This window comes from Amblyomma americanum, chromosome 1, assembly GCF_052857255.1.
Source record: "Amblyomma americanum isolate KBUSLIRL-KWMA chromosome 1, ASM5285725v1, whole genome shotgun sequence".
NCBI classification, from domain to species: domain Eukaryota; kingdom Metazoa; phylum Arthropoda; class Arachnida; order Ixodida; family Ixodidae; genus Amblyomma; species Amblyomma americanum.
This window is the reverse complement of record NC_135497.1, coordinates 175,392,239-175,404,788: the sequence shown is the minus strand read 5'-3', so window position 1 is coordinate 175,404,788 and position 12,550 is coordinate 175,392,239. Positions and strand designations below refer to the sequence as shown.

At 48.8% G+C, this 12,550-nt stretch overlaps 8 non-coding genes and 1 pseudogene across 8 annotated transcripts; all 9 read right to left on the bottom strand.

Annotated features, from left to right (window-relative positions):
* Positions 1-42: 42 nt before the first annotated feature.
* Positions 43-114, bottom strand: TRNAE-CUC (transfer RNA glutamic acid (anticodon CUC)). Its single transcript has one exon. It is a non-coding gene; the product is annotated as a tRNA-Glu (tRNA).
* Positions 115-5,017: 4,903 nt separating this feature from the next.
* On the bottom strand, positions 5,018-5,090 carry TRNAE-CUC (transfer RNA glutamic acid (anticodon CUC)). The gene has a single exon. It is a non-coding gene; the product is annotated as a tRNA-Glu (tRNA).
* Positions 5,091-5,243: 153 nt separating this feature from the next.
* TRNAE-CUC (transfer RNA glutamic acid (anticodon CUC)) lies at positions 5,244-5,315 on the bottom strand. Its single transcript has one exon. It is a non-coding gene; the product is annotated as a tRNA-Glu (tRNA).
* Positions 5,316-5,469: 154 nt separating this feature from the next.
* On the bottom strand, positions 5,470-5,541 carry TRNAE-CUC (transfer RNA glutamic acid (anticodon CUC)). Its single transcript has one exon. It is a non-coding gene; the product is annotated as a tRNA-Glu (tRNA).
* Positions 5,542-6,161: 620 nt separating this feature from the next.
* On the bottom strand, positions 6,162-7,158 carry LOC144114936 (uncharacterized; annotated as a pseudogene).
* A 3,923-nt stretch (positions 7,159-11,081) lies between these two features.
* TRNAQ-UUG (transfer RNA glutamine (anticodon UUG)) lies at positions 11,082-11,153 on the bottom strand. The gene has a single exon. It is a non-coding gene; the product is annotated as a tRNA-Gln (tRNA).
* Positions 11,154-11,158: 5 nt separating this feature from the next.
* Positions 11,159-11,230, bottom strand: TRNAE-CUC (transfer RNA glutamic acid (anticodon CUC)). The gene has a single exon. It is a non-coding gene; the product is annotated as a tRNA-Glu (tRNA).
* A 153-nt stretch (positions 11,231-11,383) lies between these two features.
* On the bottom strand, positions 11,384-11,455 carry TRNAE-CUC (transfer RNA glutamic acid (anticodon CUC)). The gene has a single exon. It is a non-coding gene; the product is annotated as a tRNA-Glu (tRNA).
* A 154-nt stretch (positions 11,456-11,609) lies between these two features.
* TRNAE-CUC (transfer RNA glutamic acid (anticodon CUC)) lies at positions 11,610-11,681 on the bottom strand. Its single transcript has one exon. It is a non-coding gene; the product is annotated as a tRNA-Glu (tRNA).
* Positions 11,682-12,550: the final 869 nt, after the last annotated feature.

Genomic DNA, 12,550 nt, shown 5'->3' with positions numbered 1-12,550 from the left:
TCAAATTCCAAAGTGTTAACCATTACAACATGAGACCGCACTTTCCGACGCCGGGAATCGAACCCGGGCCTCCTGGGTGAGAGCCAGGTATCCTAGCCACTAGACCACGCCGGAGCACAGAGAGGAAGAGCTCGCTGAGGCACAAGTGGCGTCAAAGGCAGCATAACACACAAAAAGAAAAAGAAAATACCGGGTCTCACCGAGATTTGAACTTGGTTCACTGGATTCAAATTCCAAAGTGTTAACCATTACAACATGAGACCGCACTTTCCGACGCCGGGAATCGAACCCGGGCCTCCTGGGTGAGAGCCAGGTATCCTAGCCACAAGACCACTTTTTTTTCTTTATTGCCTGACATCGGCAAGAACCACAATACACAAATCCACTTACAGGGCACACTGAACAATACTTAACACTATCCGCCTGGTGGGTTGGGGCTTCGTCATATTAAAACTCAAAACTCTCTAAGCGCCACCAATGGCTCTACTCTTTCGAGCCACTCGGGAGCTTCAGGAGCGATTCTCTGAATTTCAGCATACTTATACATACACTCCTGAAAATAGATCCGTGCTGGTCATGCATCAGGATCGCAGTTATATCCTGCCATTCTGGAGCGCCAAATACAGTGGAGTCCCATTAGCATATTAAGGTCGAATGGTGTCCCATCCTCACTCTCTACAGGCAAGTACCGTATTCTATGAGAGTCTAGCGGAAATTCTTTTTTTAAAGTCCTTTGCAAGATGTCCCAGAAGTATACCCCTTCCCAACAATGCAAAAAAAACGTGGTCTATTGTCTCCGGTTGTTTACAGATTAAACAATGTGATCCCCAAGGTAGAAATAAATGCTTCCCCTCCAAAAATTTCTTTACTGGTAGTGTTCCGGTATGTAACTTAAAGAAGAATGTTTTTGCGCTTGGCGGCACCTGCATCGCCTTCACACGCTTAAGTACGTCGCGTCCCAGGCCTCCAATGTATATGGCCATGTACATAGGTTGTGGAAGAACTACATCGCACAAATCCCTATACAACTTCTTCCTGCTAACAGAAGACAAATACTCATTCGAAAACCGAACAGATAGGAATCGAACACTCGCGACAACCTCTCTAAAGTAACCAAAAATACGTCCCGATAAATTTTCGGTTGAGACAACAAAATCCGGCAGTGCATTTCCAAGCCTTAATTGGCACACAGGTCGCAAGAACGAATCCCTTACATCACGCACAAAAAAAATCTGCTTACGACCTGCCGCAGAAATAAGTGCCCCAGACTGAGGCCACCGTCCTTGACCCGCATAAACAAATTCATCCGGCTGCATCGTTCCCAGCCTGCAGCCCATACAAAAACGCAAAGATCCGGTGCAATCTCTGTACGTTCATACTTGCACAATGCAACACTTGCATCACGTACCACAACCTAGACATAAAAAACAGATTACACACTGTGGCCCTTGCGAAAATTGACAGATGTTGCCCTTTCCACCTCAACCTTTTCACGCATGGCTTGCGTCTGTTCTCTCCAGTACGGTTCGCTATCGCGATAACCGTATAGTGGGACGCACAAGTACTGGGGACGCACAAGTAATGGGGTCGTCACCCAGGACATGTTTGGAAAATTGCCGGGCTTCGTTGGCCATTCTCCGTGCCAAAACCCCAGGGACTTTGACCAATTCACTTTACTGCCTGTGACTTTGGTGAATTCTTTTACACATGTCACGGCCCCGGTTACACCTTCCCGATTCACTGTGAACACTGCCACAACATCCGCATAGGCCTGCAGCTAAACTTCTGCCGCCTGAAGCAGGAAGTGACAATGGAGCGTCTCTTGATCCCACACGTCTGGTGAGGACCGACTATATCTTGAATAACTGACTGTAGTTTACGGGCTAAAATCTTCATGAAAACTTTATAATCTACGTTTGTGAGTGCGATAGGACGATATGCTGTGACCTGTTGTAACTTTTCTGCTTCATCATATTTAGGAATTGACACTGTGTGGGATTTACCATAAGACGGAGGCAATTCATTTACTTTGTAGGCTTCATTATACACCGCTGTCAGTACTGGCACTATTTCGTGCTTATATGCTTTGTAAAAAGCCGCACTTAATCCATGAGATTTTCCAAGATTCAAATTTTCTATCGCATGCTCGACCTCTGACGCAGTTATCGACAGCTCCAACCTTTCTTTCTGTTCGTCATCTAATCGCGGTAAAGCGCCAAGAAACTTTTCCTTGAATGCGCTCACATCCACTTCTTGTTTTGCAAACAGCACCTGATAATATTCAAAAAATGCCTGCTGGATATGACCGCTTTCTGCAGATAACGCCCAACCCCAATCAATCTTTTCAATGTGGTTTCGCTGAGCATGCGCTTTTTCAATTCCTAGCGCTCGCTTTGACGGTGTCTCCCCAGCTGCTACATCTTGCGCCCTAGCCCGCACAAGCGCGCCACGATAGCGTTCTTCTTCGAAGAGTTCAATTTTGCGTTTTATTTTTCTAATGTCTTCGATCCATTTTCCAGGCTCTTCGCTTTCTTTTTCGACAAGTTTAGCCAGTAAAGATCTTAAATTTTCTTCCTCACGTTTCTCCTCTTGTCGTATACAGCTTGACCTTTCGATCGCTCCTATCTTTATTTGTTGTTTGCAAAGTTCCCACTGCTGCCATACTTTCAGTTCCCCGCCCGTCTCTAATTTGCCGATTTCTTCATTTACTTTCCTGCTAAAGATGTCGTCTGTAATGAGCTTATTATTTAATTTCCACATCTCCCAAGAAAACTGATTTCCTCTTTTCTTTGTCCCTATCCCACACTCCACTAAACAATGATCAGAAAATGATACCGGTACTACACTGTAGGTACTGCATTTTGAAATAACATCCGGCGACACATAAATGCGATCTAGCCGTGCATGGCTTGGCCGCTGAAAATGTGTGAACATCACACAACGCTCGCCTTCTAAACATTCCGCCACATCATCGAGGTTGCACGTCGCTATAACCTCTGAGAGTGCCTCAGTGCTTCTGTCCCTAAACGCCCGTGCACTGGTTTTATCACATCCTCTAAGGACGCAATTGAAGTCACCCATGATGATCAGGGATTTCTCACAACTTAAGTACTTTTTAGGCTCTGAAAAAAAAAAACTGTCCTTTCATCCACCGCATTTGGAGCATACACACAAATTATGCGCAAATATGTTTTGTTGTACACGAAGTCAACCAAAACACACCTACCCGATGGACACGCCATATATCCCTGAACCTCAAGTCCTGGCAAGTTCTTACAAATGACACAACCCGCAGACGTGCCTATAGCGTGGGACACTACTGCAAAAAACCTAGACGAGAAACGTCACACCATGTTCCCGGTCTCATCTTCCCCGTCAATTTTCGTTTCCTGCACTGCCAGGACGTCAACGTCATGCTCAGTTAAAATGCGGTATACCTGGCTCTGCTTCTTGCTTGCCAGTCCCCTGACGTTAAGTGTACCGACTTTTATGGGGGACGTAGGAGCCATTTTCATACAGAAGAAAGAGGCCGGGAACATGGTGCTTACCCTTCCCGTCTAGCGCGTGGCTAGACGACGTCTTTGACACCGGAGCCATCCGGTGCTGCGGGGGCGGTTTGTCGAGGGTTCTCCTCTCCGTCGACACATTAGGTCGTGGTCGGATAGATGGCCGCCGTCCTAGGGTCATTTTTGCCGGCGGCTCCTCGACACTGGGGGCTGCCGCCTTGTCTCCATCGGTTCCGGTCTGGGCATGTGGTCTCTTCACTGGGGCAGGACCACTGGTAGTACGGGCGCCGCTCTTGTCATGGTTCTCGTTCGGAGTCGCTGGCTAACTTTCTTGGAGCGCTGAGTCGGTTTCTTGGAGCACCGGCGCGCTTATTTCATCACTCGACGCCTCCACCCCATTTGTCGAAGATTCTGCCCCTTCAGGCTTCCGCCCACCTTCGCTGCTGGAGGGTCCCGAAGAGTTCGTCGCGCCTGCGTGCTTTTCGGGTTCGCCTATACCTTTTGCGGATTCTTCGGCCTCGGCTGCGTCCATCAGGAGCTCCGCAGAGTCGTCTTTCGACACAGCGCCCGTAGCCACCGCATAAGTGCGGACACAGTCGGCATCCGCGTGACCGTACCGCCGACACTTCATACAGCGGGGAACTTTACATTCACGCCGCACGTGACCCGTACCGTGGCAGCGCAGGCACTGCATTGGACGTCTAGGCGCCACGACAAGAGCCAACTCTCCGGCGAAGCGTACCTGGTGTGGTAGGTAATCCACTTTAAGACCGGGCTTCAATTTCAGTAGGACAGTTCTTGTCGTTGAGCTCTTGTCATTGACGCCTTGTATCCGCCACCGCTCTCGCGTAACGTCGGTCACTTTGCCAAACGCCGCTAATGCCGTCCGGATGTCGTCGTCGGCCACACCATGAAGCATCCAGTGTAGCCGCAGCTTTACCTGTTGGTCTTCCGGGTCGATGATAAGGCAGCGGCGTCTCTTAACTTGCAGCTCATTGAAGGCGAGCAACTTCTTTGCTGCCTCCGCGCTCCGCAGGGTGACTGCCCACACATGGTTGATTTGGTACGCCCCCAACGCGACCACGTCGGGGGGCGTACCGGTCTCGGCCAGGGCGTCACGCAAGTCCTCGACCCGAAACGGCCTCGCTCGCACGTCTTCGTGAAGAAAAACCGTGTTGAAAACAACACGTCCTGTTGGCAGTGTCGGCAAAATGATCTGGTAATCCTTATCTTCACAGTCTTCAATCCTGTTTCCGCGGCCATCGAAGGCCGCTGTCGCCGCTCCGCTGGAGCCCATGATACTGCGATCCGATCAGCTCGGCTGCCGGAAGCAGAATTCCTAGCCACTAGACCACGCCGGAACACGGAGAGGAAGAGATCGCTGGGGCACAAGCGGCGTCGAAGGCAGCGTAAGAAGCAAAAAAAAGGGGGCCCAGGTCTCACCGAGATTTGAACTCGGATGACTGGATTCAAATTCCAATGTGTTAACCATTACAACATGAGACCGCACTTTCCGACGCCGGGAATCGAACCCGGGCCTCCTGGGTGAGAGCCAGGTATCCTAGCCACTAGACCACGCCGGGACACGGGGAGGTAGAGCTCGCTGAGGCACAAGTGGCGTCAAAGGCAGCATAACACACAAAAAGAAAAAGAAAGTACCGGGTCTCACCGAGATTTGAACTTGGTTCACTGGATTCAAATTCCAAAGTGTTCACCATTACAACATGAGACCGCAATTTCCGACGCCGGGAATCGAACCCGGGCCTCCTGGGTGAGAGCCAGGTATCCTAGCCACTAGACCACGCCGGAACACGGGGAGGTAGAGCTCGCTGAGGCACAAGTGGCGTCAAAGGCAGCATAACACACAAAAAGAAAAAGAAAGTACCGGGTCTCACCGAGATTTGAACTTGGTTCACTGGATTCAAATTTCAAAGTGTTCACCATTACAACATGAGACCGCAATTTCCGACGCCGGGAATCGAACCCGGGCCTCCTGGGTGAGAGCCAGGTATCCTAGCCACCAGACCACGCCGGAACACGGAGAGGAAGAGCTCGCTGGGGCACAAGCGGCGTCGAAGGCAGCATAACACAAAAAGAAAAAGAAAATACCAGGTCTCACCGAGATTTCAACATGGTTCGCTAGATTCAGTCCAAAGTGCTAACCATTGCACCATGAGACCGCACTTTTTGACGCCGGGAATCGAACGCGGGCCGCCTCGGTGAGAGCCAGGTATCCTAGCCACTAGTTTTTTTTTCTTTATTGCATGAATATACACATCAATAAAATATCGTAGTTGCCATGCCTCTTGGCAGACAACCGTGTCTAATGGACTTTCACTACAACAAGTTGGTCCACCAGACTCAATACATCATCCGCATAGTCCTGCTGCTTCAGGACTTCTCTTAATTTATACATATGTTCGCCAAAATAATCACATACCGATCGTGCATCCAAGTCACAATGTCTAAAAGCCATTCTACTCCTCCAAATGCTGTGAAGGCCCAATAACATAATCTGGTCATACTGTGCAACATCACTTTCAGTGGTGAGGTACCGAATTCCGCGCGGTGTCAATGGCAAGTCTTATTATGACATTCAATATACCGACAATACACACCAGTCTGTCTTCGGTTGGAGGAGTAAAGTTAAAATTTCTACAGGCACACCAAATCATCAAATACATTAATCCACTCAGGGGGGTCAGGTAACGCCTGATAGACTTCTCTCATGTAGATCATATGCTGGATAAAGTTTTCGCGTACAGAGTGAACAGTAATATCAGCATGGCGGACTGCCATTCGGGTTTGCCACAGACTGTGGAGGCCCAGTAGCATCAACATATCAAAGGAAATGCCGTCATCACAATTGACTGAGGGAAACCGGATCCCGTATGGCGTTATTGGTAGGTATTTCTTAAGGGTTCGCTGCAGAATGTCCCAGTGGAATATAGGGTCCCAACAGTCAATAAATACGTGTTCAATAGTTTCTGGTTTTTTGCAGAGTAAGCAGTTGATTGTCCAGGGTACAAATATCCCTTTCTGATTTAGCTACGCTTTTACGGGTAGTGTGTTCTTGTCCAGCTTAAAGAAAAAGGATTTGACAGAAGGTCTTACCGGCATTTTTAACCCGTTTAAAATGTCCTTTCCTGGGAAACCACAGTAAACAGACCTGTACAATGGTGTCGGCAGTAGAGTTTCAATTAAGTCCGCGTACAGTTTCTTCTTCGTGACAGAACATAGGTAATCCATTGAAAACCTTGCATGCAACATGCGGAAAGAAACAACAACTTCATGAAAGTAACCAGTCACACGGCGACATCTTATATCACTAGTAGTCACAATAAATTCAGGAAGCGCTTTCGCAAGTCGCACTTGTATGATTGTGCGCCAGAAACTGTCGCTTTGGTCCCGCAGAAAAAAAAAGCGCGACACAATCTGCCTGATAAACAAATGAGAAAGACCTAGGCCTCCATCGCGGACTTTGCGGAAAAAGGTTGGTACGACTCACCCTCTCCCATGTTGAGCCCCATATAAACAAAACAAAAAACCGATGCATTTTCTGCACATTTGTGCGGACCATAAGCAGCACTTGTAACAAATACCACACTTTAGCTATCAAAAACAAATTGCAAGCAGAGGCACGCGCAAACATTGAAAGGCCGCGACCCTGCCAGTTTCCTGTCCTCTCCTTCATTTTCTCCGTTGCGTCGCTCCAGTACCTTGCGTGTTCCTGATAGTGCTCGAAAGGCACACCAAGGTACGTCGTAGGTGTGCCTGTCCGTGTTGTACAAGCAAACCTTTCTGGCTTGATGTCCCAGTTACCATGCCATATACCAACACTATTTTCCCAGTTTATCTCTGAGCCCGTTAGCTTACAGAAAGCCTTAGCAAGGTTGACCACTTCTAACACACTCTCGCGATCTTGACAGAATACGGCTATGTCATCAGCATACGCCAACAGTTTTACCTCTGTAGAATGCATTTTGAAGCCTCGTATTGATGTTTGGTGAATTACGGCTAAACAAAAAGATTCGACATATATAGCACACAAGAGGGGGGACAGTGGGCATCCTTGCCTTACTGAAGATTGCACTGGGACTCTTTCTGTTATTGACTTATTTATTATGAGCTGGGTACAGCAATCTCGATAGGCCATGATTACACCGTCTAAAATTGTGCTGCCTACATTCGCATGCTTCAATACACAGAAGAGGGCCTCGTGTGACACCCTGTCGAAAGCTTTCGCCAAATCGAGTTGCAACATGGAAACTTGGCCGTCCATGCCGTCGCAGCATTCTAACACATTTCTTGCTACGTGAGTGTTTGTGAAGATCGTTCGTCCTTTGATGCCGCATGTTTGATGCGGCCCAACTAACTGCTTGATCACCCTTTGCAGCCGCTTCGCGAGCACTTTCATAAACGCTTTGTAATCGGTGTTCGTAAGACTGATAGGCCTGTATGAACCTACTGACAGCAGCTTGTCACGGTCATCCGTCTTAGGAATCAAAGCGATATGAGCAGCTCTGAGGGACGGTGGCACTTGCCTTGTTTTATACGCCCCATTGATAACGCGATGTAACACACATGCCAGTTGATGGGCGAAAACCTTGTAAAATGTGGCTCCCAAGCCGTCTGGTCTCGGGGACTTTCCTGCCGGCAATTCGCCGATAGCGGCCTCGATTTCGCGAACACTTCTCTTCCTCAAGGCTGTCTCTGACGTCATCTGCTATCTTTGGCATATAAGTCATGAATTCTGTAATGAAAGTGTCACTTACACGAGTAACGTTGCTAAACAACTCGCGATAATATTCCACGAACGCCTGCTCTATCTTTTTCTGCTCACCCGTCACCTCGTTCTTATAGCGGATCTGTTTGATTTCATTTTTTGATGCATACCTTTTCTCGCCAATGAGAGAGTGTTTATTCGGCGCTTCCCCAAGCCATAATCTTTCGCCCCGGGCACGAATCATAGCTGCCTTATACCTTTCATTGTCTATCAACTCAAGTTCACTTTTGGTTTTTCTTATTTCGTCTGCCCCTCTTTTAATCTCCAAACTCACTGTGTTTAGCAAGTATTCTAGTTGGCGCTGAATATCTTTTTCATTCATCTCATTTCGAAGCTTGATGCTTGCTCTTTCAATCGCTGCCATTTTAACTTCATTTTTGAATTGTTCCCAGGCAGTCGAATAATTTTCTGGCTCAGCATTCACTAGCCGCCCTACTTTTTCCTCAACTCCTTCAACAATAGGTTCATCATTGAGCAATTTAACGTTCAACTTCCACAGGTGCCTGTTAAATCGTGGCTGCTTTTGCTTATTGCAAATGTTGAAACTCACAAGGCTGCGATCTGAGAATGAAACGGGTATAACGTTGTAACTATTGCAAAGGGGAATTAGAGCGAGGGACACGTAAACTCTGTCAAGCCTTGCTTGGCTACCTTGCTGGGTGTGAGTGAACTGCGGCCGCCCGCCGCTTGTTATTGTGTGACCCACATCCTCCAAGTTATAGTCAACCACCATGGAGCTAAGTAACTCGGCGCTCCTATCATGTACGTATGCTACTCTAGATCTATCCTCAGAAAAGCAAACGCAATTAAAGTCTCCCAGCAGAATAAGATGCCTTTCACAAGGCAGATACTGTTTAAGGTGTTCAAAGAAAATACATCTCTCACTGACATTGTTCGGGGCACAGACACACACCAGACGCCACTTTTATCCCGCCAACTAAAAATCCAAGACGATGAGGCGACCATTTGTAGACACAGCAATCGTTTCCTCAATAATCCCCACACCTTTGCGTATCAATACAGCAGAGCCAGCAGATTTTCCAAACGGCATGGCATACACAGACATTATAAATCGTTGTGAAAGGTGTCACCATATGACCAGTCTGCTCTTGTTTTTCCACCTTTGCTTCTTGTACCGCAATTAGGTCTAGCTCGTTTTTTATGCAAAGGCGACTAAGCTGGTATTGCCGTCGCCTTGCAGCCAATCCCCTAACATTAATTGTCGCTATGCGTAGCGAAGAATTTTATTTGCCATTTTGAATCAAGCAGCATGATACCAATGATGTCGTTAAAAACATGACTGACACTTTTTTATCACTTCTAAGGTGAAAAATTACATGACATACCAAAACCAAGTCCAGTAAAATCTGCAACCGTACCCCGAATGTGTTGCTCGTAGCTTCAGTTGTTCCGTCCATTTCGAAGCCGTAGTAGCCCGGCACCTTCGACGACACCAAGTTTGTATGCTATGTGGGCGTCACCGCCGAACTTGTATCCGGCGGGATTTTCGGTTTCGGGCGTAGCGTCGGTCATCGCACCCCCGGCATCTCTGGCGGGGGTTCATCGTTGTTCGGCTCGCTCGGTTGCCCATCCTGGGTAGCTAACTCGACATGAGTTCTCTTCACCACCGCACCGCTTGTGCCTGTCTCGCTGGCGTCCACTGCCTGGCTTTATGTGTAACATTTCTTCCATCGTGCGTGCTTAGAGAGGTTGCACCCGTAGCCGTGTTGGTCGCAGTGGGCTCCAGTTCAGAAGCAGTGTGAGACGGAGAATCACTGGCCTTGGCCTTGTGGTCGCCTCCGGACTTCTGTTCTGGAGACTTCGCGTCCTCGCCGCTCTGCCCCTTTCGAAGATTCCTCAACTTCGGCTTCATCCATCAGCAAGTCGTTGACGTCTAATACCCTCGTAGCTTTCTGCGTGACAGAGGCATACGTCTTCACGCACTGCTCTTCTCCGTGGCCGTATTGGTGACATAGTGCGCAGCGTGGCACGCGGCAGTCCTGTCGAATGTGGTCGGTATTGCGACAGCGCAAGCATAGCGGGGCCCTACCGGGCACCGCAACAAGCGCCAGTTCACCTCCAACCCGGATCTGGTGTGGTAGGTAGTCCACTGTCACGCCTGTCTTCAAATTTAAGGCCACCAAGCATGTCGAGGACGCTTTGTCTTGCACACCTTGAGCACGCCAACGTTCCCTGGAGACGTCCGTCACTCTGCCGTACGGCAAAAGCGCCGCCCGCATGTCATCGTCCAGTACGTTGTGAAGCATCCAGTGAAGCTTGATACGCAAAGCTTGGTTGTTAGGATCTATCACAACGCACCGCTTTTCCTTCACAATCAATTCCTTGAGAGCCAAAAGCTTATGCACGCCGTCTCCGTTTTTGAAGGTTACCGCCCATACATGACTCATCTGATACGCCCCCAGGGCGATAACTTCAGACTTTAGGCCTAGGCTAGCCAGTGTGTTACGGAAGTCTTCCACACGGTATGGCCTTTCACTCACATCGGCTTGCAAAAAAAAGAGTGTTCAAAACAGCTCGTTCTGTAGGTAGCTGAGACAAAAGCACTTGATAGTCAGGGTCATCACAGCCAGAAATCCTGTTACCGCGGCCCTGCTGGGCCGCTGCGGCCGGTCCTACAGAGCCCATGACACACACGTCCGTTCGCCTCGGCGTCCGGAAATGGAATCCTAGCCACTAGACCACGCCGGAACACGGAGAGGAAGAGCTCGCTGAGGCACAAGCGGCGTCGAAGGCAGCATAAGAAGCAAAAAGAAAAAAAAACGAGGCCCAGGTCTCACCGAGATTTGAACTCGGATCGCTGGATTCAAAGTCCAAAGTGCTAACCACTACACCGTGAGACCACACTTTCCGACGCCGGGAATCGAACCCGGGCCTCCTGGGTGAGAGCCAGGTATCCTAGCCACTAGACCACGCCGGAACACGGAGAGGAAAGCTCTCTGAGGCACAAGTGGCGTCGAAGGCAGCATAACACGCAAAAAGAAAAAGAAAATACCAGATCTCACCGAGATTTGAACATTGTTCGCTGGATTCTAAGTCCTAAGTGCTAACCAGTGCCCCATGAGACCGCACTTTCTGACGCCGGGAATCGAACCCGGGCCTCCTGGGTGAGAGCCAGGTATCCTAGCCACTAGAACACGCCGGAACACGGAGAGGAAGAGCTCGCTGAGGCACAAGTGGCATCGAAGGCAGCGTAACACGCAAAAAGAAAAAGAAAATACCAGGTCTCACCGAGATTTGAACATGGTTCGCTGGATTCAAAGTCCAAAGTGCTAACCAGTGCACCATGAGACCCCACTTTCCGACGCCGGGAATCGAACCCGGGCCTCCTGGGTGAGAGCCAGGTATCCTAGGCACTAGACCACGCCGGATTTTTGTTCTTCTTTATTGCCGGTGAACAATACATACGCAGAAATAAAAATATCTAGCCACACTTTGGCCGAGACAATGGGTTAAAACATTTTCATATCAATCAGTTCAACCATAACTGCCACCCAGTCCGGCGGCTGGGGTCGACTGCGGAGAACATCTCTCAATAAAACCGCACTTTCTATAAAGTTTTCCCTCACTGGTCGCACATTTGCGTCGGCGTGCCTGGCCGCCATTCTCGTTTTACAGATGCTGTGGAGGCCCAGTAGCATAAACATGTCGTAAGGAACTTCCTCACTTTCTATAGGTAGAAACCGGATGCCATAAGGAGTTACAGGTAGTTCTTTCTTTAATGTTCTTTGCAAGATGTCCCAGTGAAAAACCGGGTCCCTGCAGTCGATAAACACATGTTCGATGGTCTCGGGTTTTTTGCATAGTATGCTGTCGGTGGTCCAGGGCACAAAAATGCCTTTATCGTTTAGCCATGTTTTCACCGGAAGGGTACCAGTATGAAGTTTAAAGAAAAAGGATTTGACAGTCGGTCCTACCGGCATCTTCTTAACTCGCTTTAGCACATCTTTGCTTGGGCCTCCGCAGTAAAAGGAACGGTATAAGGGAGCAGGTATAAATATATCTAGCAAATCTTTGTACAGTTTTTTCCTGGGTACAGCACATAGATACTGTGTAGAAAAGTGAGCGCTTAAAGTGCGAAAGGCTGCCACAACTTCACGAAAAAAACCTGTTACAGCACGATTCGTGGCCGGGTAACTGGACACAACAAATTCCGGCAACACGTTGCCTAAGCGCACCTGCAACTAGACCACGCCGGAACACGGAGAGGAAGAGCTCGCTGAGGCACAAGTGGCGTCGA